The sequence below is a fragment of the Cetorhinus maximus genome, chromosome 9, assembly GCF_964194155.1.
Source record: "Cetorhinus maximus chromosome 9, sCetMax3.hap1.1, whole genome shotgun sequence".
Lineage (NCBI taxonomy): Eukaryota > Metazoa > Chordata > Chondrichthyes > Lamniformes > Cetorhinidae > Cetorhinus > Cetorhinus maximus.
In genome coordinates this window covers 27,155,278-27,181,104 of record NC_135887.1, presented here as the reverse complement: position 1 = coordinate 27,181,104, position 25,827 = coordinate 27,155,278, and the positions used below count along the sequence as shown (strand labels likewise).

The following is a 25,827-nucleotide window of genomic DNA, read 5'->3' as shown; positions in this document are numbered from 1 at the left end:
ATGCATTTTGGTAGAAACAACAAAGGGAGGTAATATAAAATATGGACATATGAATTAGGAGCAGGAGTAGGCTGCTCAGCACCTCAAACCTGCTCTGCCATTCAATAAGATCATGGCTGATCTGATTGTAACCCCAGCTCCACATTTCCCCGCCCCCTACCCCAGATAACCTTTCATCTCCTTGTTTATCAGATCTATCTACCTCTGCCTTAAAAATATTCAGACTCTGCTTCCATCGCCTTTTGAGGAAGGGAGTTCCAAAGACTCAACCCTCTGAGAGAAAAGGTTTCTCATCATCTCCGTCTTAAATAAGCAACCCCTCATTTTTAAACAGTGACCCCCTAGTTGTAGATTCTCCCACAAGAGGAAACATCCTCTCCATATCTACTCTGTCAATATTCCTCAGGATCTTATATGTTTCAATCAAGCCGCCTCTTACTCTTCTAAACTCCAGTGGATAGAAGCCTAGTCTGCCCAGCCAGTCCTCATAAGACAACCCTCCCATTCCAGGTATTAGCCTAGTAAATCTTATCTGAACTGCTTCCAATGCATTTACATCCTTCCTTAAATAAGGAGACCAGTACTGTACACTGTACTGCAGATGTGGCCTCACTAGTGCCCTGTACAACTGAAGCATAACCTCCCTACTTTTGTATCCAATTCCCCTCGCAATAAATGATAACATTCTATTAGCTTTCCTAATTACTTGCTGTACCTGCATACTAGCCTTTTGTAATTCATGCACTAGGACACTCAATCTGAATCTCAGAGCTCAGCAATCCTCTCACCATTTTGGTAATATGTTTCATTTTTTATTCTTCCTGCCAAAATGGACAATTTCATATTTGCCCACATTATAGTCCATTTGTCAGATCTTTGCCCACTCACTTAACCTATTTATGTCCCTTTGTAGCCTCTTTATGTCCTCTTCACATCTTACTACCCTACCTATCTTTGTGTCATCAGCAAATTTAGCAACCACACCTTCAGTCCCTTCATCCAAGTCTTTTATATAAATTGTAAAAAGTTGAGGCCCCAGCACTGACCCCTGTGGCACAGCACTCATTACATCCTGCCAACCAAAAAATGACCCTTGTATGCCTGCTAAGATAAAAGCAAAATACTGTGGATGCTGGAAATCTGAAACAAAAACAGAAAATGCTGGAAAACATTTCAGAGCTCTGAAGAAGGGTCATACAGACTCGAAACGTTAACTTTGTTTTTCTCTCTCCACAGATGCTGTCAGACCTGCTGAGTTTTTCCAGCATTTCCTGCCTTTTATGCCTACTTTCTGTTTCCTGTTAGCACACCAGTCTTCTATCCGTGCCAATATGTTACCTCCATACCAAAACCTTTTATTTTTCGCAATAACCTTTGATGTGGCACTTTATCAAATGTCTTCTGGAAATCTAAGTATAGTACTTCCACTGGTTACCCTTTATCCACAGTACATGTGACTCCTTCAAAAAAACTCCAATAAATTGGTTAAACTTGATTTCCCTTGCACAAAACCATGTTGACTCTGCCTGATCGCCTTGAATTTTTCTAAGTGTCCTGCCACTGCATCTTTAATAATAGCTTTTAACATTTAAGCTAACTGACCTGTAGTTTTCCTACTTTCTGTCTCCCTCCATTTTTGAATGAAGGAGTTACATTTGCTTCCCCAAACCTTCCCCGAATCTAGGGAATTTTGGAAAATTAAAACTAAAACCCGAATTATCTCACTAGCCACTTTTTTTAAGACCCTAGGATGAAGTACATCAGCACCTGGGGATTTGTCAGCCCACAGTTCCAACAATTTGCTAAGTACCACTTTCCTGGTGATTGTAATTTTCCTGAGTTTCTCTCTCCCTTGCAATCCCTGATTTACAGCTATTTCTGGGATATTACTTGTATCTCCTATAGTGAAGACCTGTGCAAAATACCTGTTCAATTCATCTGCCATCTCCTTATTTTCCATTATTAATTCCCCAGACTCACTTTCTATAGGACTAACGCTCACTTTGTTAACACTTTTCATATTTAAATAGCTATAGAGTTTCTTACTACCTGTTCTTATATTTCTAGCTAGCTTTCTCTCGTACTCTAATCTTTCCCTCCATATTAATCTTTTAGCCTTTCTTTGCTGTTCTTTATATTCTGTCCAGTCTTCTGACCTGCCACCCATCCTTGCGCAATTATATGATTTTTCTGTACGTTTGATACTATTTTTAACATTTTTAATTAAGCATGGATCTTCCCCTAGGAATTTTTCTTTCTCATTGGAATGTATCTCTTCTGAGTATTCTGAAATATCCTTTAAATGTCTGTCACTGCATCTCTGTTGACTTATCCCGTAATCTCATTTGCCAGATCACTTTAGCTAGTTCTGCTTTCATGCCCTCATCAGTGCCCTTATTAAGTTTAAAATACTGGTCTTGGAACCACTCTTCTCTCCCTCAAACTAAATGGGCCATGACTTCCGACTAGCGTCAGAAAGTGCTAGCCCTCAGGAATTAGAAGCAATAAATACCCACTTATCTGGGCTTGAAAATTACGTTGATAGTTTGCTGGAGCTGCTTGGGGGTCTGCATTGAAAGACTCCTTGCAGCCCCCAGCAATTTCAAGGAGGCCAATCCTCTTTTTTACGGCATAAAGCAGGTAAGTTTAAAAAGCCAGGGAAATTGACAGGCCAGGGAGAAGGTAAGTGTTTAAGTTAAGTAGATAGAATTTGGGCATGGGGGGTGTCCTGAGGTGGCAGGGGCTGGGGTCAGTCAGAGGTCTGGATGGGCAAGAGGAGATTCGGAGGTCGGGGTGGGGGTTGTCAGAGGTCGGGGACAGTGTCAGACATTGGGTGGTGTCGGGGGGCAGTGTCAGAGGTCGGGGGTAGTGTCGGAGCTTGGGTCGGTGATGGGGGGTGTCAGAGATCGGGGATGTCGGAAGTCAGGGGTGGGGGGTGTGGAGGTCGAGAGTGTGGTGTGGGGGTAGTCCCGTGGGGTTGTTCTGCATCTTTCCAATAGTAACTCAAAAGTTGGAAGAGGTTTTAATCTTCTAACTTTTTCTATATATCGGTATAGCCCTGGCAGAACCACCCAAAGTTTGCGATTTAAACCACATTTTCGGATGGTTCCCAGCACAGTACAAACGTCCAGAAGAAGTGTGCACTTTTGGGCAATTGCTGTGCAAACCCTTACCTGGGAACTCTCCAGAGGGATTCCCCAGCGCATCTTTGGGGTAACCCCCAAATCCAATGCTGGGGAGCTCAAAAGTTACAGGCCAATGTAAAATTCAATCATATTACAATTGCTGCTACCTTGGAGCACCTTCACTTTGAGGTCATTGATTAATCCTGTCTCGTTGCACAATACCAGGTCTAGTATAGCCTGTTCTCTGGTTGGCTGCAGAATGTGCTGTTCTAAGAAACTATCCCTGTGAGCTCCTCATCTGGGTTACCTTTGCCCATCTGATGTATCCAGTCTATATGTAGATTAAAATCGCTCATGATTATTGCTGTACCTTTCTCACAAGCTCCCATTATTTCTTCCTATATACTCTGCCCTACCATGTGGTCACTTTCGGAGGCCTGTACACCATTCCCACAAGTGACTTCTTGCGTTTATCATTTCTCATCTCTACCCAAACCCTTTCTACACCCTGATATAAAAGCAAAAAACTGCAGATGCTGGAAATCTAAAACAAAAATAAAAATACCTGGAAAAGCTCAGCAGGTCTGACAGCATCTGTGGAGAGGAACACAGTTAACGTTTCGAGTCCGTATGACTCTTCAACAGAACTAAGGAAAAATAGAAGATAGGTGAAATATAAGCTGGTTTAAGGGGGGGTGGGGCACGTAGAGCTGGATAGAGGGCCAGTGATAGGCGGAGATAGCCAAAAGATGTCATAGACAAAAGGACAAAGAGGTGTTGAAGGTGGTGATATTATCTAAGGAATGTGCTAATAGGTGACATTAAGGGTAGAAAGCAGGACGAGCAAGGTACAGATAGCCCTAGTGGGGGTGGGGTTGGGGGAAGGGATCGAAATAGGCTAAAAGGTAGAGATAAAACAATGGATGGAAATACATTTAAAAATAATGGAAATAGGTGGGAAAAGAAAAATCTATATAAATTATTGGAAAAAAGGGGGATCGGAAAGGGAGTGGAGATGGAGGAGAGAGTTCATGATCTAAAATTGTTGAACTCAATATTACTACTTCTACACCCTGGTTTCCTGAACTTAAGTTACCCCTCTCTATTGTGTTAATACCTTCATTAATTAACAGAGCAGCCCTCCACCTTGTCCTAGTTTCCTGTCCCTCCTAAATGTCTTCAATATTCAGGTCCCAATCTATGTCATCCTGCAGCCATGTTCCTGTAATGGATATCTGATCATACTTATTTCAATTTGAGCTTTCAGTTCATCTGTTTTGTTACGAATGCCATGTGCATTCATTCAGATACAGAGCCTTTAGTTTTGTCCTTTTATTATTTTTGTAACCTCTAACCTTAACTGCTGATGTACTCTTAGCTTTGTATTCTCTATTCCTTCCTGTCTGTCTCTTTGTCATTTCCCATATTAATACCTTTCTCTCTTGCCTTGTCTCTTCTCTTTGATTTACCACATCTTCCCAAATTTGACCCCTTGCCCCCACTGTTTAGCTTAAAATAGCTTAAAGTAAAGGATGCAATTCTAAAGGGAATGCAGAGACAGCAAGATCTTGGAGGGTTTAGTGCACAAATCATTGAAGTTGCAGGGCAGGTTGAAAAAAAATTAAAAGGTATATGGGATCATGGTCTTTATAAATGGAAGCATAGAGTACAATAGCAAGGAAGTTCGGATGACCTTTATAAAACACTGGTTCAGCCTCATCTGGAGCCTTGTGTTCAAATCTAGACACCGCACCTCAGGGAGAATGTGAAGGCATTGGAGAGAGCCTGGAAAAAATTTACAAGAATGAATCCAAGGATGAGGGACTTCAGTTATATGCATAGATTGCAGAAGTTGGGGCTGTTCTGGAGTAGATAGAGAGAAACTTCCCATTTGGTGGAAGAGTTGAGAACCAGACAACTCCAATTAAGGTAAATGGCAAAAGAACCAACAACGATGTGACAAAAAGCAGCGAGTGGTTAGGATCTGGAATGCACAACCTGAGAGTGTGGTGGTGGCAGATTCATTTATGGCTTTCAAAAGGAATATTGATGAGCACCTGAAGAGAGTAAACTTGCATGGCTGTGGGGAAAGGGCGGAGGATTGGGACTAGCTGAGTTACACTTGCAGTGAGTCAGCATGGACATGGCAGACCAAATGGTCTCTTGTGTTGTAATTATTCTATGATAATAAAGGGGGTTGACTCTCCTGGTTATAGTAAACTAGTGGCCCTGCAATCTTGAGGTCAGATAACCTTGATAATGACACAGGACTGTGGATGACTCAAAAGATACAGACCTGTAACTTCCGTGGAGGAATCTGAGTTAGGTTGCCACTCTGCCCCTTCTTACTTAGCTGGAACTGAAGCCACTCCTTTCTCGCCCAACCTTCCAACTCAGGCCGGGCGAGAACAATGCAACGCTGAGAGTTCCTGAGGCCTTGTGTCACGGGCAGCTGAGTCGGAGGTAAGGAAGCCACCGCCCCTCCCCCCCCTTTTTTTATGGCACTAGATGCCGTAAAGCAGGTAAGTTTAAAGGTCCAGCCACTTTGAGAAGCCAGGGTGAAGGTAAGTTTGTAAGGCAAATGGGTAGGATAGAGGAGTGAAACGATTATCAATTGGGGGTTGGGTGGTCATGAGGGGGCGGGGGGGGTGATGGTCAGAGGGTGTCAGGTGGTATGGGGTGGTCAGTGGTAGGGGATGGGGAAGGTAGTCGGGGTGAGGGAAGGGCAACCATGGGGGAATTTTATTTGGTGGTCAGGGGAGTGGGGTGAGTCCAGTGGGGAATTGGGGAGTCCCGGGTGAGTGGGGAGTCCCATGGGGAATGGTGGGGGAGGGAGTGGGGGTGTTGGGGGAATGGGTGGGTCCGGAGCGGTCGTTGGTGGGGGTGGTGGGGAACTCGTGGTGGTCGGCGGGTGGGGGTTAGGGGTAGCCCCACAGGGGGTTGGAGTTAGTCCTGTGGGGATCAGTGGGAGAATCAGTGCTATAGTTACCCAGAAGTTAGAAATGGTTTAAATTCTTCTAACTTTTTCAGGTAACTATTGCTGCAAGACAGTCAGAACCGTCTGAAGTTTGCAATTTATATCATACTTTTGGATGGTTCTCATGCAGGGCAATTGCCCAATGGAACTTTAAACTTCCCAGCAATTGCCATGCAGTCCTTACCTGGGGACTTCCAGGGGAGTTTCCCCAGTGCATCTTTGGGGTACCCCATAGTTACCAATGACCACTCCGGACCCACCCATTCCCCCAACACCCCCACTCCCTCCCCCTCCACTCACCCGGGACTCCCCAATTCCCCACCGGACTTACCCCACTCCCCTGACCACCAAACAGAATCACCCCATGGTTGCCCTCCCCTCACCCCGACTACCTTCCCCATCCCCTACCACTGACCACCCCATACCACCTGACGCCGTCTGACCATCCCCGGAGCTCAGAAGTTATGGGCCACAATGTCAGTTTCTTCTGTACTTGCACAACATGAAGTTAGAATTCGAAGAATGTTTGAGATTAAGAATGTCCATATGTGAGTAGAGCATCCTGTTTGAGTTAAATTCAATTCCATTGCAAATCAATATTGATATTCTCTCAGGTTCAGCCTGCCAATCACTCCCATAAACAGTATTAGCATCTTGTGTTTAGAGACGTTCCAGCATTTAACTATATTGGCATGTAAGCTAAGGGTGCAACAACGATATTTCCTTGTGATCAGAACTTGATACGCGTGCCTTGCACAATTGCTCTCATCCTTTTGAAAGCTGACTGAAAAAATACTTGAAAAGATATGGCCATTTTATTTTAAAATTTGCAGTTTATAATGCAAATAATGTTCAGTTGATTTATTTCACATTGTGAACATACATCATTTATGATCAGACTCATTTAATTCAATCAATACAGCTTGTCTTCAGGTAATACAAAATGATGAATGCACAATGCTTCTTCACTAGAATCCATTATGAAGGAGGTAGTAGCAGGACATTTAGAAAATCATTATACAATCAAGCACAGTCAATATGGTTTGTGAAAGGAAAATCATGTTTGACAAATTTATTAGAGTTCTTTGAGGATGTAACAAGTAGGGTGGAGAAAAGGGGACCAGTAGACGTGTATTTGGATTCCAAAAGGCATTTGATAATGTGTCACACAAGATTAAGAGTACAAGGTTACTGTACAAGCATAGAGTACAAGAGCAAGGAGGTTATGCTAAATTTATATACAACACTCATTAGACCTCAGTTGGAGTATTGTGTACAGTTCTGGATGGCATGTTATAGAAAGGATGTGAACACATTGGAGAGGGTGTAGAAGAGGTTTACAAGAATGGTTCCAGGGATGAGAAACTTCAGTTACGAAGATAGATAGGAGAGGTTGGGACTGTTCTCCTTGGAGAGAAGAAGGCTAAAAGGAGATTTGATAGAAATGTTCAAAATCATGAGGGTGCTGGACAGAGTAGATAGGAAGAAACTTTCCTGCTCGTAAAAGGATTAAGAACGAGAGGGCATAGATTTAAAGTGATTTTCAAAATAAGCAAATGTGACGTGAGAAAAAGCTTCTTCACACGAGTGGTTTGGGTCTGGAATGCACTGTGTGGAAGTGTGGTGGAGGCAAGCATTCAAGAGGGCATGAGATGATTATGTGAATAGAAACAATGGCAGGAGTACAGGGAAAAGGCAGGGCAATGACACTAGGTCATAAAGTTCATTTGGAGAGCCAGTGCAGACACGATGGGCCAAATGGGCTCCTCTGTGTCGTTAAAATTCTGTGATCTCAACTGATGAGTATCAGCTGTTCCACATGCACTCCGTGCATTCATGGCATCTACAACTAGTAAAGGACATTTGATCGCAGTCCAATCATAGTGTTCATCTGATTTCTGTTCTATGCACTTCAATCACAGCATACCTGGTGGATCCCCTACTCTCAGGAACAGTATGTTCCTTCCCATTCCTTTCTGGGAAAAAAACCTGCTGTTAATAACCCTGAGTATTGCTTCCCATCAGTTCCTTTCAGAGATTGAAACTGTTCCCTAAACTACCTTCTCTAGGAAGCAAACTGAGCTGTACCCACTTTATTCTTTTAATTCTATTTTTTGTTATTGGAATTACATTTGGCATGCTCAATTCTATCTAATAAAATAATGGAGTTCTGAAAAATATCAGGCAAGACATTATTAATGTCTCTTTAAATTCATTGATCGTCCCAGGACACGCATCTGGAGTGTCTACAAGTTTTTTAGACTTTGTGAGGCATTTAGGTGAGCAACATGGAGCCTTGCTGGCCACGCAAGTTTAAATCCATGCTCCCACTAATTTGACAGTCACTCAAGTTGTGAATCGTAACTGGACAAACTAACGCACAAGAAATGCAAGTAAAAATAGAACCTGGGCTGCTGGGGTGGTTTGGCAAGAATCACAGGACATGTGGCTGAATGGTCATCCCTGAAATGTCCTGTTTGGCCCATCTGTAAATAGCGCATGTAGCTATTTAATCCTCCCAATTCCTGCATAACACACTCTTTATTAACATCTGTGAGCATTTAGCCCCATTTACTGTGCAGTTTGTTTACAGCCTTCTTTATGAAAACTAATGTGAAGAATCCATTCAGCATATCTGCCATATCCCAATCATCTTTAATTTGTTTACCTGATTTATCCTTTAATGGATCCATCTGTTCTTTGACCTTCATTAAACTATTTACAGCTGTCATTTTTTGTCTCTCTCAAACTTGCAGGAGGGTAAACAGTGAGGATGATACCAATCTCCTACAACAGGACATGGATAGGCTAGCAGAATGGGCAAACAAGTGGCAGATGGAATTCAATACAGAGAAGTGGGAGGTGATGCATTTGGCATAAGGAAAGGCAATATAGACTTAATAACACAGTTCTCAAGAGTGTGCAGGAACAGAGGGACCTTGGGGTGCATATGTATCGATCTTTGAAGATGGCAGGACATATTGCGAGAGTGGTTAGCAAAGTTTATGGGATCCTGGGCTTCATAAATAGAAGCATTGAGTACAAAAGCAGGGAATGTAGGCCATACTTCCCAACAACTGGTGGATTGTATCAAATAGCATGTTCCCTTCGCTGTGCACAGTAGACAGAGTGCTAACCATACTCAACCAGACCGTGCTTGCAAAACTCAGAACTCAATATCTAATAATAGATGAGATTCCGTGAATGGACAGCATTGCTGAACAATTCCGAACAAGTTAGGAGTTACACTAACAACCTACATAAACACATACACAGGGACTCTGCAGGTAAAATGAACATGTCCAGGCAGCAAATTCTTCTTTCCTAAACTAGTTTAGCATTGGACGGCTTTTTGTTGCCCTGATTGGTTTGCCTTTCAGTACCCTGATCTCTGATTGGATGCACTCAGTTTGTGCGCTTTTCAGGTGCATGCGTGTGGCGGAGGATCACTAAGCAGTGTTTGAATGCACCATGTGCAAATATAGCCCTGATTTTTACAATATGTCATGTCGGCTTTGACTTGTTTCTCTGGTTTCACCTGAAGGTGGCATGTTCTTGCAGCGCATCATCTAGAATGCTAAGATACTCTGGATGGTTTTGCAGTGTGTAGAATACAGCAAAATGTTCAGTAATAGGAAAAGGCACATGCATTATTACATGTGATAGCGAAAGACTAAATTAGCACTTACCTGTACTTTGTAAAAATATTTGCACCTTAATACATTTACCTGATAATGGAATTCAGCAAGTGTTCAGTAATGATGCTTTTCCATACAATGATTTCTCATCTGTCCTATTAATGTGAAAATTGTTCAACCTTACCCACATCAAACTTCAAAAATCGATCAGATAATAATGACAGATGCAGAGAACTAATGTTGCTACGTTACAACAAAAATGCTGCTTTATTCTGACTTTTTTGAAGTGTGCTGATGCCAAGAACAAATATTTGAATAATTTAGAATGAAATTGTATAATTCTAACAGATTGAGACTACCAACTGTTCTCAAAAACTAGAAGGAGTATAACTCGAAAGTGGGTTTCGACAGAAATTATGATATGAATGAGCATCCTCCACTGTCCTTGTGTCAAATGTTTCAATGAAATCTGTGAACACAAATCACAAGCAATCTACCCTCAGCAAGTTGATTGTTTATGTAATGAACTGTGCTTTCAAACTTGTTTTATACCTATCTGCCACATGTAACAACACCAGAATTATGTTGTTTCTTATTACTGAACATTTTGCTGTGTCCTACACACTGCAAAAACAAAAGCTGCAAAAGGTACACAAATCAACCTGGAACTCCTGATTATCCAGAATGTTCTGACCAAAAGACCAATTAGAGCACTGAAAGGCAAACCATTCAGGCCTGCGAAAAGCTTGCCAATGCCAAACTAGTCTGGAAAAAGAAAAGAAAATGCACCTAGGCATTGCGTCTTTTTCGAATTGAACAAAAGCAAAGGAAACAGTAGCTTCCCGCTGCATTCTCCACGACAATGTCTTGACCAATCAGAACTGACTTGCCAACCAATCAGCACTCTTTTCTCTTGCAGTATAAATTGTTGCTCCCTTTGAAATTTGGCATTCTTGAGTCTGTCCTGATGAGTAAAAGATCAAAAGCTTTGATCAGCATGTCTCTTTTTTTCAGCAATACCAAAACAGGAAAGTTATGCTGAACCTTTACAAAGCTCTGGCTCAGACCCAACAATAGAGTACTGCTTTCATTTCTGGACACCACACTTTAGGAAAGACATGAAGGTCCTTGAGAGGGTCCAGAGGAGATTTACCAGAATGATTCCAGGGATGGGAAGTTTTAGTTACAAGGTTAGGTTGGAAAGGCTGGGGTTGTTCTCTTTGGAACAAAGGAGATTGAGGGAAGATTTTATAGAGATATGCAAGATTATGACTGGCTTGGACACAGTAGAAAAGAAAAATATTACCCCATTAGCTGATGGAACAAGGACGAGGGGACAAAGATGTAATATTTTGGGCAAGAGATGTAGGGGGAACGTGAGGAAGAACTTTTTTTTACACAGCAAGTGATAATGACCTGGAACTCACTGCCCACGAGGTGGTGTAAGTGGAAATAATCAATGATTTCAAAAGGAAATTGAATGGGCACTTGAGGAAAATAACTTGCAGGGGAGTGGGACTGACTGGATTGCTCCATGGGGAGCCAGCATAGACTCAGTGGGCTGAATTGCCTTCTCCTGTGCAGTAAATTACTCTATGACTCTTAGTAATAGGTATAGGCTATTCAGCCCTTGAACTTGTTCCAACATCTCCTAGATAAAATTATCTGATCTGTAGCTCAACTTATTTGCCTGCCATTCATCCACATCCCATGATATCCTTATGCAGCAAAATTCTGTCATCTTAGCACTTACAGCTTTTAGGCATGAGAATTCCAGATTTCCACTACCACCAGTGTGCTAATGTGCTAAAGTGATTCTTGATTTCACTCCTGAATGACCTAGCTCTAATTTTAAGATTATGTCCCCCCCGCCTGGAACAATTTATTTTCATCAAATCCTTCCATTAGTTTAAACACCTTGGTTAAATCATTCCTTAACCTTCTAAGCAAAGGGGAACACGAGTCATGTTTATGCAATAGGCTGTAATAATTCAGTCTTTTAAACCCTGTTATCAATCCGGTGAATGCACACTGTGCCCCTTTCAAGACAATATTCCTTTCCTGAGGTTTGATGCCTAAAACTGAATGCGGTAGTGAAGAAAAAAGGCCAACCAGAGATCTATACAACTGAAGTATAACTTCTTTGGTTTTGAATTTCAACTCTCTCAAAAGCCAACATTCCTTCAGCCTTTATTATCACTTTTTTTTAACCTACCCACAACCTTTTAGTGATTTGTGTACCTAGGCACCTAAATCCCTTGCTCATTCCACAGCTCTTAGCCTCTCACCATTATGAAACTGTTAAGATTTGAGAGTGCCAAATCAGAAGTGGATGACCACACACTTCTCTATATGGAACTCCCATCTGCCAGTTTTGTCCACTCATGTGGTATGTCTAAGTTCCATCATTCCCCCATTCACATAACTTCAGGTACCTCCTAACATAGTGCCACCTGCAGACTTGGGTACACAACTCTTATTCATTTATCCAAGTTCTCTGACTAGATGTGACAAGTGGTGTTATGCTGGGCCCTCAACTTTTCACCATATCTATTAATGACTTGGATAAACTACTGAAGTTCTGAAGAAGAGTCATATTAGACTCAAAATGTTAACTCTGTTTCTCTCTCCACAGATGATACCAGACCTGCTGAGTATTTCTAGCAATTAATGTTTTTATTTCAGATTTCCAATATCTGCAGTATTTTGCTTTTGTTTAACTATCTCTGCTATAGCAGTTTTCCTCATGTTGAGCAAGCAATCTACGAGTGCCCATCCACGTTTATTTATCTTCCAACCTGCTCCCTTTAAAAAATAATGCTGCAGTTTCCACGTGGATACAACACTGCATTAAGCCCACAACAGCTGACTCCAGCCCACCATTTCATTTGATTACATTTATGGCCATGAAAATCATGCTTCAATTAACCCTTTGGACACTTCCAAAAATTCAGTGCAATATTGCAGCTTTAAAATGAATCTAAAATACAGAGGAAAAATAGCACAGATCTACTGGTGTTTCAAATTAAATCCAGATTTCTGCTGATGTGGAATCTAACATCCTTAGTAATGGGGTTAAGCAGCAGAGCCACTGGACATTGCAGTCTGCTCCATATAGCCACCGCAGTCAAACTACAACCACGAAGTGTGACTATTCTCTTCTAATTGTTTAATACAGCACAAGCTTTAAAACTGGGTTTTATGAGATTATTATGTTTCAATCCAGCTGGGTCCAAGCATACAATGAACACAGCATGAAGAGTTCTATATTTTGTATCTTCGATGATTAGCACATGAATTCTGTTACAATATACCTGGGGTGTCTAGGCTGTGTCTTAGTAGGATATTTAGGTATGCGTCACAGCATCTCAGAAACCACATACAAAGTTAAACAAGAGCTCCCAAAAATCCACACACATTGCTAATACTAACAGAACTTAGTGTTATGATTGGGATTTATCCACCAATGGTACAACAGAACACCGCTTCAGAAGGTGTTGGAGGCGGAGCCACTGAATATTTTTAACGCAGAGGTAGATAGATTCTTGTTAGGCAAGGGAATGAAAGGTTTTCGGGGGTGAATGGGAATGTGAAACTTGAAACACAAGAAGATCAGCCATGATCTTATTGAATGGTGGAGCAGGTTCGAGGGGCTGAAAGGCCTATTTCTGCTCCTATTTCTTATGTACAGTCTTCTCTAGAACTACAGGTGCTTAAAATTCAGAGTACTAATCAGTGAATCAGAAATAAACAGGATTGAGTTACCTTACCTGGAGCGTCATTATCCACAATCTGGATACCCTGCTATTGGAGAAAAAATTCTTTTCCACAATAATAGCAATATTTGCCTTATAGTTGTTGACACTGAGTTAATATAGGAGCTCATGGAAATGTGTCAATATTTCAGAGGTAGGGCAATCAATTCCATTAAACTGTCTGATTGCTTACACATCAACCTCAGATTAGGTTCTAAATCAGTTGCTGTTCTCTGCATGTCCGATTTACAGTTTTAGAAAAAGTGGAGAACATTCCTGCTGTAGAAAATGTCCCTTGTCCAGGAGAGATAAATACCCAGGAAGTAAAGTCAGAATAAATGTTAGCAAAAAGGTACTCTCTGTTCAAAAGGCTTGTTACATCGAGACAGAGGAAGAGAAAGAATTATAAATATGACCTATCCTAGGATCGTGTTGCATCACCGCATGTATCCAAGAGTCCTAAATCGTTGTCTTTTGCAAACCCAAGTGGTGAACAGTAACAGATTCACATTTTGTTGGATGGGTGTGCCAGTAAGCAGCTGTAGCCAGCAGTTAAATGATGTGCAGGGGGCGGGGAGGTAGGTTCACTGTTAATTTTTGCCAGCAGTTTAGTTCAGAGGCCAAAGGGAAACAGCGCACAGACTGAGCAATGGAGGGAAAAGTTCCAAGAAATATGAGTCAGCAGCAGCTGCAGTGAAAGTGAAGGAGTGGGAAAGTATCAGGGTTGAAATATACCAGGAATGTTCAACAGCAAGGGAACACTACTTCCATCCCAGTAACCCCATTTTTAAAGTCAGAGAGAATTTCGACTCAAGCAGCCAGGATATCTCATTAACCCTTTACACTAAGCTAGGTGGGAGACCCCAGATAAAGTGATTAATTTTGCATTAGTTTCATTACATGCCTGTAACTAGGAAAACTGAATACTTTATAAATGATTGAAACACAAGAGAACTTTACTCCCTTGCAACTGACATTGTTTATAATATACTGCCTTAGATTCTGATACATTATCTTCTGAAGTAGGAGTTATGCCTTTAAATAAGCTAAGTAGAAATACATAAAACTAACATTAAAGCAACCCACACTCCAAAGCCAGAAATAAATTTTGAGTCAACAATCCTGAAATTCACAGTATAGCAATTATTGATAGGGTATATTAATGGATCACTGATGGGATATTTAAATCAGTCACTGATGGGATACTTAAATATTAAAAGAATTGTTAAAGATTTGATTTCCTGACAACTCTCATATCCTGGACAGCAGGCATCCCAGGACTAAGCATCGCTCAAGCTATTATTGTACAGACCGTGGAGATTAGGCGGGAGGTTTTGGTCACTGTTTTAGCACAAATCCCTGCTTACAAGTAACTAAACCACAATGAATACTGTGAAGCAGAGATCAACAAATCTATGAACAGAGTTAAAACTCGATTTATATTGTGTAGGAAACAATAACTTGTGTTTGACACAAAGTTTATGTAGATTATCTTCACATTTCAGGGTTTTTTTTTACCATTTTCCCACATAAGAGCTTTGCAGAAATACATTACAATTAATTGCTGTGTTTAAGGCAAAGTGCATTCACACAAGTTTTTAAAAATGAGATCAAAGATTATTAAAATAATAAACTGTTTTCACCACAAAACTTTGCTAATAATAAGCAATTTATTAGCCTGTGTTAAGAATTCAGGTCTGACATTGACATGTTTTTGGTAGAATGATGTCAGTCAAAATCAATCTGAGCATATGATTTTTTCTGGGAGTTAACACATACTGCCTGACATGCAAATACGATACCATAACCCAGAGGCTGAAACAATGTTCCCAGTGACTGGAATTGGATATTAGTGTCTTTCACACTTGTACAAATTCATTCCCTCCAAAGGAAAGCTCAGCGAGCACTTGATGAAATGAGGCCAGATATGAAAAGCTAAATGGTTTTATTTTTATATGAAGTTTTATACGTTTTGTACGAACAAGGAGCAGGAGTAGGCCATTCACAGAATTTTAATGGCTCAGAAGGAGGCGATTCAGCCCATCGTGTCTGCACCAGCTCTCCAAATGTGCATTATGACCTAGTGCCATTGCCCTGCCATTTCCCTATACCCCTACACGTTGTTTCTATTCAAATAATTACCTAATGCCTCGATTGAACCTGACTCCATCACACTTCCAGGCAGTGCATTCCAGGCCCGAACCACTGATGTGAAAAAGTTTTTTCTCATGTGACATTTGCTCCTTTTGCAAATTTGTGCCGCCTTGTTCTTAATTCTTTTACGAGCAGGAACAGCTTCTTCCTATCCACTCTGTCCAGCTCCCTCATGATTTTGAACATCTCTATGCGGCCCCTCGAGACTGCTCCGCCATTTAATAAGATCATGGCTGATCTGATAGTAACCTCAAATCTGCACCCTGCCTACCCTTGATAACCTATCACCCCCTTGCTTACCAAGAACCTATCCACCTCTGCCTTAAAAATATTCAAAGACTCTTCCACCGCTTTTTTAGGAAGAGTTCCAAAGTCTCACGACCTTAAGAGAAAAAAATTTGTCTCGTTCTCCGTTTTAAGTGGGAGACCCCTTATTTTTAAACAGTGACCCCTAGTTCCAGACTCTCCCACAAATGGAAACATCCTCTCCATGTCCATGCTGTCAAGTCCCCTCATGATCTTACTCTACTCTTCTAAACTCCAGTGGATACAAACCTAAACTGTCCAACTTTTCCTCATAAGACAGCCCGGTCAATCTGGTAAACCTCTGAACTGCTTCCAACACATTAACATCCTTCCTTAAATAAGGTGACCAATACTGCACACAGTACTCCACATTTTACTATACTATAGGTAGGATCAGATTCAATCTGCAAAATGTAATTTTGCACCATAATATAAAGTAAAGAATGTGCCAGGCTAATCCACATCTGTAAGCTGTCTTAATGGACTTAAACTTTTAACTATCCTCTAGAATTTCTAACCTTTTTTTTTGATTCGTTCATGGACGTGGGTGTTGCTGGCTAGGCAAGCATTTATTTCCCATCCTTGTTCAGAGGGCATTTTTTTAAGAGTCTGGAGTCACATGTAGGCCAGACCAGGTAAGGACGGCAGATTTCCTTCCCTAAAGGTCATTAGTGAACCAGATGGGTTTTTACAAATATCGACTGGTTTCATGGTCATCTGCCATGGTGGGATTCAAACCCATGTCCCCAGAGCGTTACCCTGCGTCTCTGGAATACCAGTACAGTGACAATACCACTACGCCACCACTTTTGCCTCAGCAAAAATCCTACTACTTTCCTTTTATCAAATCTGACTACTCTTGTTGCCCTTCCTGTGTCAAAAGGCCCATCTAGTACCTATATCCCACTGTTCATTTGGGCACCAAAGAAATACAAAAACAGAATACTGCGGATGCTGGAAATCTGAAACAAAAACAGAAAACACTGGAAATCAGGTCCAGCAGCATCTGTGGTGGGAGAAACGGTTAATGTTTCATCAGACCTTTCATTATTTATGGCAACAAACAGCTTCACGATTACCTAGACAGGCTAATTACTTCTTGTTTAGTCCCTGATCAAAATAACTTTCACTTATCATATTAATAATCTTTTATGCAAATGCTTTTTAAAACTCATGAGAATATGCTTTGATTTATAAAACATTAAAAGTAATTACTTTCAATTGTCAGTCGGGGAACATTTAGGTGACGGTGGTAATTATATCATAAGGCTTAGATTAACTATGGGAAGGACAAGCAGCAATCCAGAGTAAAAATATTATTTGAGAGAAAACCAACTTCAATGGGGTAAGAGTGGATCAGGCCCAGATAAACTGGATTCAAAGATTTTAGGCAAAACTGTAACTTAACAATGGGCTGCCTTTAAAAAAGAGATAGTTCAAGTACAGTCAAGGTCCATTCCCATGAAGGGGAAAGGTAAGACAAACAAATTCAGAGGTCCCCAGATGACAAAAGAGACCTAGATTAAGGTGAAGCAGAAAAAGCGTGCTTATGACAGATGTCAGGTGATAATATAATTGAGAAGCAGGCTGAATATAGAAGGTTCAAAGTTAATTGAAAAAGCAAATAAGAGAAGCAAAGAGGGAGTACAAGAGACTGGATGTTAACGTAAAATGGAATCCAAAAGTCTTCTATTGGCATATAAATAGTAAAAAGGTGGTGAGAGGAGGATTGGGGGCGATGAGGGACTAAAAAGGGGATTTATGAATGGAGGCAGGGGGCATGGGTGGCATATTAAATAAATACTTTGTATCTATTTTGACCAAAGAAGAAAATGCTACCAAGGTCATGGTGAAAGAGGAGGCAGTTCAGACACTTGAAGTGTTTAAAATTGATAAGGAGATGGTATTGGATAGAAACAAAAAGCTAAAAGCTACTGCGGATGCTGGAAATCCAAAACAAAATAAAAACAGAATTACCTGGAAAAACTCAGCAAGTCTGGCAGCATCGGCGGAGAAGAAATCAGTCAACGTTTCGAGCCCTCATGGCTCTTCGGCAGAACTGAAGCATAGTTTCAACAAGGGAGAAATATAAATTGGTTTAAGGTGGGTGGGGGGGAAGAGACACATTGAGGGTGTGGTGTGAGCAGATAATCAAAAGATGTCAGAGACAAAAGGGTCAAAGAGGTGTTGAAGGTGGTGGTCTTTGTCTGAGAAAAGTGCTAATTAAGAATGGAAAACAGGATATTCAAAGTACAGCTCTAGTGGGGGTGGGGTGGAAAGACTAAAGGTTTTAGTTTTAGATTTAAAAATAATGGAAATAGGTGGGGAAAGAAGAATCTATATAAATTATTAAAAAAAAAGACGGGTGGGGGGGGAAAAGAAACGGGGTGGGGATGGGGGGAGGGGGAGTTTAAGATCTAAAGTTGTTGAATTCAATATTCAGCCCAGAAGGCTGTAAAGTGCCTAGTCGGAAGATGAGGTGCTGTTCCTCCAGTTTGCGTTGGGCTTCACTGGAACAATGCAGCAAGCCAAGGACAGACATGTGGGCAAGAGAACAGGGTGGAGTGTTAAAATGGCAAGCGACAGGGAGGTTTGGGTCTTTCTTGCGGACTGACCGCAGGTGTTCCGCAAAACGGTCGCCCAGTTTGTGTTTGGTCTCTCCAATGTAGAGGAGACCGCATTGGGAGCAACGAATGCAGTAGACTAAGTTAGGGGAAATGCAAGTGAAATGCTGCTTCACTTGAAAGGAGTGTTTGGGCCCTTGGACGGTGAGGAGAGAGGAAGTGAAGGGGCAGGTGTTGCATCTTCTGCGTGGGCATGGGGAGGTGCCATAAGTGGGGGTTGAGGAGTAGGGGGTGATGGAGGAGTGGACCAGGGTGTCCCGGTATTGGATATTGGTATTGGTAATTGGTAAATCAATATTGGTATTGGATAGGCTCTCTATGCTTAGAAGTTGATAAGACACTAGGATCAGATGAGCTGAATCCAAGGATACTGAAGGAAGTGAGAGTGGAAATTAGGGAGGCGCTGCCATAATTTTCCAATCTTTCTTAGACTCAGGGTGGTGCCAGAAGGCTGGAGAATTGCAAATGCTGTATCCTTGTTCAAAAAAAAGGGTGTAAAGATAAGCCCAGCAACGACAGGCCAGTCAGTTTAACCTCGGTGGGGAAGCTTTCAGAAATGATCATTTGGGACAAAATTAATGGCCACTTGGACAAATGCAGGTTAATTTTAAAAAATCAGCATGGGTTTTCTAAGGAAAAATTGTGTTTAACTAACTTCAAGTTTTCTGATGAGGTAACAGAGACGGGTTGATTGGAGTAGTGTCGTAGATGTGGTGTTCACGGACTTCCAAAAGGCATTTGATAAAGTGCCGCACAACAGACTTGTGAGCAAAGTTAGAGTTCATGGAATAAAAGGGAAAGTAGCAACACGGATACGAATTTGGTTGAGTGACAGGAAACAGAGTAGTGGTTAATGGATGCTTTTCAAACAGGAAGAAGGTTTATAGTAGAATTCGCCAGGGGTCGGTGTTAGGGCCTGTGCTCTTTCTGATATATATAAATGACCAGGACTTTGGTGTACAGGGCACAATTTCAAAATTTGCAGATGATACCAAACTTGGAATTACTGAGAGCCATGAGGAGGACAGCAAAGAACTTTAAGAGGACATATTCAGGTTGGTGGAATGGCTGGACAATTGGCAGGTGAAATTTAATGCAGAGAAGTGTTGAGTGATTCATTTTGGTAGGAAGAACGCAGAGACAGAATATAAAATAAAGGGTACAATTTTAAAGGGGGTGCAAGAGCAGGGGCATATGTGCATAAGTCATTACAGGTGGCAGGACAGGTTGAGAGCACAGTTAATAAAGCACACAACAACCTGGGCTTTATCAACAGGGCACAGAGTACAAAAGCAAGGAAGTTAAGTTAAAACACTGGTTCGGCCTCATCTGGAGTATTCTGCCCAGTTCTGGGCACCACACTTTAGGAAGGATATGAAGGTATTGGAGAAGGTGCAGAAAATATTCATGAGAATGCTTCCAGGGATGAGAAAATTCAGTTACGTAGAAAAATTGAAGAAGTTGGGGCTGTTCTCCTTGGAGAAGGGAAGGTTGAGGGGAGATTTGATGGAGGTATTCAAAATCATGGGTCCAGACAGAGTAGTTAGGGAGAAACTGTTCCCATTGGTGGAAGGATTGAGAACCAGAGGGCACAGATTTATGGTCATTGGCAAAAGGAAGCAATGGCGACTTGAGGAAAAACTTTTTCATGCAGCGAGTGGTTAGCATCTAGAACACACTGCCTGAGAGTGTGGGAGGCAAGGTTAATTGAGGCTTTTAAAAGGGAACTGTATCATTATCTGAAAAGAAGAGAATTGCAGGGCTGCAGGGGAATGGCACTAGGTGAATTGCTCCTTCAGAAGGCCAGCAAAGACACAATAAGCTGAATGGCCTCCTTCTTCTGTGCTGTAACCATTCTCTAATTCTATGGTTTTAAAAATTCTCTGAGAGGAAAAATGACCAAAAAAATCCTGATATGTGACAGCTTGTCTGAGTAATTTATCAATAAATTATCCCCATTGTGTTGGGAAGGGATCCCCATTGTTCAGCAAGAGTTACCTGCTGGAGGCCCTCCTCCTGGTTGTGAGCATAGGCAGAGAGGCAGAGACAATGCCAGTCAGTTCTTCTCAGAAGAAAGTTGTGAGGGCAAGCATTTGTCAAGCAGAAACTGCAGAGGGGTAATCAAATGTTAAGCAAGATCACTCACTAAGATAAAAACATTAGAAATAGGAGAAGTAGACCACCTGGCCCCTTGAGCCTATTTCACCATTCAGTAAGATCACGGACGATCTGATTGTGGCCTTAACTCCACTTTCCTGCCTGTCCCCCATGATCCATGACTCCCCGGTTAATCAAAAATCTGTCTAACTCAGCTTTGAATATATTCCATAACCCAGGCTCCACTGCTCTCTGGGGTAGAGAATTTCACAGACTTACGACCCTCTGAGAAGGAATTCCTCCTTGCCTCTGCTTGAAATAGGAGCCGTCTTATTCTAAAACTGTGCCCTCATGTTCTGCATTCCCCCACAAGGAGAAACATCGTTTCAGCATCTACGCTGTCAATCCACCTCAGCGTTATATATGTTTCAGTAAGATCATCTCTCATTCTTCTAAACATCAATGAGTAGAGGCCCAATCTGTTCAATCTTTCCTCATTAGACAACCCCTTCACCCAGAAATCAGCTGCATGAACCTTCTCTGAGCTGCATCCAATGCAAGTATATCCCTCCTTAAATAAGGAGACAAAAACTGTACGCAGTATTCTAGATATGGCCTCACCAATGCCCTGTACAGTTGTAGAAAGACTTGCCTACATTTATCTTCCTTCCCCCTTGCAATAAAGGCCAACATTCAATTTGTCGTCCTAATTTCTTGCTGTGTCTACATGCTAACTTTTTCTCTTTCGGGGGAGATGTGGCATAGTGGTCACACCACTGCACTAGTAATCCAGAGGACCAGGTTAATGCTCTGGCATTATGGCAGCTCATGGCAGCTGGTATAATTTGAATTCAGTTAGTAAATCTGGAACATAAAGCTAGTCTCAGTAATGGTGACCATGACAACTATCATCGATTGTTGTAAAATCCCATCTAGTTCATTAATGATCTTTAGAGAAAGAAATCTGCTGCCCTTACCCGGTCTGGCCTACATGTGACTCCAGAACCACAGAAATGTGGTTGACTCTTAACTGTCTTCTGAAATGGCCTAACAAGCCATTCAGCTCAAGGACAACTAAGGATGGGTAACAAATGCTGGCCTTCCCAGCGACGCCGGCATCCCATGGAAGAATAAAAAAAAAGAGAGCACCAAGATCCCTCTGTACCCCGGCATTCTGTAATCTCTATTTAAGTAATATTCTGCCTTTCTATTCTTACTGCAGAATTGGTACCTCACTTTTTCCCAAATTATATTCCATCTGCCAATTTTTAACCCATTCTCTTAACCTATCTATACGGACTCTGAGTGGAATTTAATGTAGGCATTGCGATCTCGCCCGTTGGCCAGAGAGCTGGTGAAAGCCCTGAGTCACCAATGTTCAGGCAGGCCTGTCGAATTAAATGCCAGTCAGACACGTTACTGGGTAATGGCGGACCTTCCTCAGGATCAAGGACGCCGGAGGCAGAAATCACACTCCTTATTGCTGGAGGGGGCAGTGGCTGCTGCCTGTAATGCACCCACCCGAGGCCCAGGATTGGCGAAGGAGGCACCCAGGTCATATGAGTGATGGTGGGAGGGGGTTTGTGGGAAGGATTTGGCCCTCAGTATCCTCCCAACCTCCCTGATTCCAGGTCCTTCGATCATGATAACGAGCTGCCCACCACCCTGGATGCCTTCAAACAATCCCGACAGGCTTTGCCATTCGGGCTTCTGGCATTGAGAATATCCTGCCCATCAATGGGTGAATACCAGTGGCAGCAGGATGAGGCCTCAATTGGTGGTGAGGCAGGAAGGTGGTCCACGAACCTTGTCGACCCAGACTTAATTGGTGTAGTGGTGGGAAAGTGGCAGTGTCCCCAGCCACCAACACCTCTTCCAGTTTAAATGTCCCCAATGGCATCAAACTTGCCTTGGAGGAGGGCATTAAATTCCGTACTTTGTGTCGTCGTCATGATTTGCTTTCTTATCTTTTGTATCTTAAGCAAATTTGGCTACATTATACTTGGTGCCTTTAATCAGGTCATTAATATAGATTGTAAATGGTTGAGGTCCCAGCACTGATCCTTGCTGCACTCCACTAGTTACAGTTCGCTAACTTGAAAATGATCCATTTATCCTGACTCTGATTTCCTGTTAGTCAAGCCTCTATCCATGTTAATATATTTAGGGGAGTCGATGGTGTAGTGGTATTGTTGCGCTGGACTAGGAATCCAGAGACCCAGGGTAATGCTCTAGGGACCCGGGTTCGAATGCCGCCATGCAGATGGTGAAATTTGAATTGAATGAAAACCTGGAATTAAAAGTCTAATGATGGACCATTGTCGATTGTTGTCCACTAAGGAAGGAAATCGGTCCTCCTTACCTGGTCTGGCCTACCTGGTCTGGTTGACTCTGAAATGGCCTAACAAGCCACTCAGTTGTAAAAAAGGAATGAAACCGGACATACCAACCGGCATCAACCTAGGCACCAAAAACGACAACGGCAATCTCAGCCCTGTTGACCCTGTAAAGTCCTCCTTACTAAAGTCTGGGGGCTAGTGACAAAATTGGGAGAGCTGTCTCACAGACTAGTCAAGCAACAGCCTGGCATAGTCATCCTTATGGAATCATACCTCACAGATAATGATCTAGACACCACCATCACCACCGCCCTCCTTCAGCTCATGAATCAGTGCTCCTCCATGTTGAACACCACTTGGAGGAAGCAATGTGGGCGGTAAGGGCGCAGGATATATTTTGGGTGGGAGACTTCAATGTCCACCACCAAGAGTGGCTCGATAGCATCACTATTGACCGAGCTGGCCGAGTCCTAAAGGACATAGCTGCTAGACTGGTCTGCGGTAGGTGGTGAGGGAACCAACAAGAGGGAAAAACATACTTGACCTCATCCTCACCAACCTACCTGCCGCAGATTGTCCAGGACGGTTTTGGTAGGAGTGACCACTACAGAGTCGTCGTGGAGACGAAGTCCCAGCTTCACAGTGTGGGTACCCTCCATAGTGTGTGGCACTATCACCATGCTAAATGGGATAGATTTCGAACAGATCTAGCAACTCAAGACTGGGCATCCATGAGGCACAGTGGGCTATCAGCAGCAATAGAATTGTACTTGAACACGATCTGTAACCTCACGTCCTGGTATATCCCCCACTTTACCATTGCCATCAAGCCAGGGGATCTACCCTGGTTCAATGGAGAGTGCAGGAAGGCATGCCAGGAGCAGCACCAGGCATACCTAAAAATGAGGTGTCAACCTGGTGGAAGCTATAACACAGGGCTACTTGTGTGCCAAACAGCATAACAGCACAAGCAGCAAGTGACAGACAGCTAAACAATTCCACAATCAACGGATCAGACCTAAGCTCTGCAGTCCTGCCACATCCAGTCATGAATGGTGGTGGACAATTAAACAACTCACTGGAGGAAGAGACTCCACAAATATCCCCATCCTCAATGATGGAGGAGCCCAGCACATCAGTGCAAAAGATAAGGCTGAAGCATTTGCTACAGTCTTCAGCCAGAAGTGCCGAGTAGATGATCCATCTCGGCCTCCTCCGGAGGTCCCCAACTTCACAAATGCCAGTCTTCAGCCAATTCGATTCACTCCACGTGATATCAAGAAGCGGCTTAAGGCACTGGATAGTGCAAAGGCTATGGGGCCTGACAATATTCCAGAACTTGCCACGCTCCTAGCCAAGCTGTTCCAGTACAGCTACAACACTGGCACCTACCTGGTTATGTGGAAAATTGCCCAGGTATGTCCTGTACACAAAAAGCAGGACAAATCCAAACCAGCCAATTACGGCTCCATCAGTCTACTCTCCATCATCAGTAAAGTGATGGAAGGGGTCATCAACAGTGCTATCAAGCGGCACTTGCTTAGCAATAACCTCACTGACGCCCAGTTTGAGTTCCGCCAGGGTCACTCAACTCCTGACCTCATTACAGCCTTGGTTCAAACATGGACAAAAGAGCTGAACTCCCGAGGTGAGGTGAGAGTGACTGCCCTTGACATCAAGGCCGCATTTGACAGAGTGTGGAATCAAGGAGCCCTAGCAAAACTGGAGTCAATGGGAATCAGGGAAAACTCTCTGCTGGTTGGAGTCATACCTAGCACAAAGGAAGATGGCTGTGGTTGTTGGAGGTCAGTCATCTCAGCTCCAGGACATCACTGCAGGAGTTCCTCAGGGTGGTGTTCTCGGCCCAACCATCTTCAACTTATCTGGGAGCTCTGTTTCTGCATGGCTTCATGTGTTTGAATTTTTGATAGTACATTCCATTTCCATCGGGAAAATGTGAAATACCTGTGACTAGAGTCGGAGGTCTTACTTATGAACCTTGCTCGATCTTGCATAGTTTAGAGATCATTATCATTCAGTTTAATGCAATGTACTATACTTCCTTTCTCCAAGTTTCTCATTCTTTTTTTCTTTCCTATTTCTCTGTCCCCCCACTCTGCCCCCTCCTCCCTCCACTCCATGCCCTCCTCTTTCTCCTATTCCTGTTCCATACATACATACTATATTCCTGTTCCTATGCATGTGTACATATGAATTAGGAGCATTCAATAAGATTATTATGACTGATCTGATTGTGACGCCAACTCCACATTCCTGCTTACCCGTGAAAACCTTTCACCCCCTTCCTTATCCAGAATCTAGCTAGCTCTGCCTTAAAAATATTCAAAGAATCTGCTTCCACTGCCTTTTCAGGAAGAGAGTTCCAAAGACTCAAAACCCTCTGATATAAAAAAATTCTCCTCATCTCTGACTTAAATGGACGACCCCTTATTTTGAAACAGTGACCCTTAGTCCTAGATTCTCTTCCAAGAGGAAGCATCCTCTCCACATCCACCCTGTCAAAACCCCTCAGAATCTTATATGTTTCAATCAAACCGCCTCTTACTCTTCTAAACTCCAGCGAATACAAGCCTTGCTGTCCAACCTTTCCTCATAAGGCAACCCTCCCATTCCAGGTGTTCGTCTAGTAAACCTTCTCTGAACAGCTTTCAACGCATTTATTACATCCTTCCTTAAATAAGGAGACCAGTACTGTACACGGTATTCCAGATATGGCATCACCAATGCCCTGTACAATTGAAGCATAACCTCTGTACTTTTGTATTCAATTCTTCTCGCAATGAACGATAAC

At 42.5% G+C, this 25,827-nt stretch overlaps 1 protein-coding gene across 14 annotated transcripts in view; it reads left to right on the top strand.

Annotated features, from left to right (window-relative positions):
• ncor1 (nuclear receptor corepressor 1) overlaps positions 1-25,827 on the top strand; it is a 399,352-nt gene that overhangs the window by 215,304 nt on the left and 158,221 nt on the right. The window lies entirely within an intron of this gene.